This window comes from Capsicum annuum, chromosome 7 (assembly GCF_002878395.1).
Source record: "Capsicum annuum cultivar UCD-10X-F1 chromosome 7, UCD10Xv1.1, whole genome shotgun sequence".
In the NCBI taxonomy this organism is placed as follows: domain Eukaryota; kingdom Viridiplantae; phylum Streptophyta; class Magnoliopsida; order Solanales; family Solanaceae; genus Capsicum; species Capsicum annuum.
In genome coordinates, this window is record NC_061117.1 from 170753845 (window position 1) to 170755373 (window position 1529).

General features: G+C 30.0%; 1 non-coding gene across 1 annotated transcript; it reads left to right on the plus strand.

Annotated features, from left to right (window-relative positions):
• Positions 1-368: 368 nt before the first annotated feature.
• TRNAW-CCA lies at positions 369-442 on the plus strand. Its single transcript has one exon. It is a non-coding gene; the product is annotated as a tRNA-Trp (tRNA).
• Positions 443-1529: the final 1087 nt, after the last annotated feature.

Below are 1529 nucleotides of genomic sequence, written 5' to 3' on the forward strand. Positions count from 1 at the left end.
TCCCTTACTATATATGTTAACTGAAACCAAAAATACGAAATGAGCAGAAAATTTGTATATATCAATGGAGGAAATAACTATGTGGAAAATAAGACAGGAATTCTCTACAATTACATTGTGGAACAATTGAAAGGATGTGGCGCAACTTGGTAGCATGTTTGTTTTGGGTACAAAATATCACGGGTTCAAATCCTGTCATCCCTACCTATTACTGCTCCTTTGAGTAGTAATGAGGGATCAATTGAGATCGCTTTAAATTGGACATAATCTTTTATTTTTATCATTCTATTCTAGCATATGCATACAAAATGTATTAGGGTTATGAAAAGAATCCTTTGGTTTACAGTCTTATCTATTCTGATAAGAAAGGGCTCTTAGTTCAGTTTGGTAGAACGTGGGTCTCCAAAACCCGAAGTCGTAGGTTCAAATCCTACAGAGCGTGATTTTTTCTTCTTAGATCAAATTAGAATAAAATAGATTCATTCAGTAACTTTTACAACAATCAAAATTTGGCCTCCTGTGCCTGTGAATTAAAGAAAGGAGGAGGTCAATCAAAAAGAGATGTTAATTAATCAAAGGTCCAACTGATCACCACGCCTATATTGTAAATATGCAGGTACGAATAATCCAGCCAAAGTAATAGGAATTAGACCTAACACAATTCCAAATAGAAAAACTTCAATCATTTTTATTTGTTTGAAAGGAGAAAAAAAAGAGGTAATATCGATAACTAAATATTAATCCGAATTGACCTGAATCTCAATGACAATGAACAAGAATTGACAATTGTTAACGTAAGTAAATATAGAATACACGTAATCCCACAGAAGGATTTCTTTTTATGAATTGTTCATTTTAAATATTCAATTTAAATAAGTCGTATCTTGTTCAGACCAATAAACAGAGCTGAGGTTATAGTTAAAACCGCTAATAGAAAATCGAAATAACTAGTTATAGTAAGCATGAAGGGGCTAAATTTAATGAAATATGCTCTTTTTATACATATGTTTAAAAAGCACTTACCTAAGTTTCAAATTTTGCAAAATAAAAATAAAATAGGAGGGTAGATAAAAATCTCAATTGAAATTGAAAGAATAAGTTGAATGAAAAGTTTTTGATTCATCTATCATTATAGGCAGACAACACTAACAAAGATAAAGTGTCAGACATATAAAAGAAATTGATTCATCATCTGTAACATCTATCCATCCCGCAATTCCAATCAACCGATTCATTGAGTAACTCTTGGGTAAACTATTAAACTAATAAGAGTTGTATCGTCTAACTTTATTCAAAAATGAAACTTGAATTTTTATAGAATCAAAATAGAAATGATTTTAGAATTTGATCATTTCTTAGATTCTGTTGAATTGTATCGAATCCATTTTCGATTTTAAGGCGAACAGTTACCTTATAAAACTTTTTCTTTTTACTTTAATTTAAGTTTAACTCATTAGATTCAGTAATATGTTAATTCACATAATATCTTGAATGATGGAGAAGAAGAAAAAGTTATCACACAATCGCTT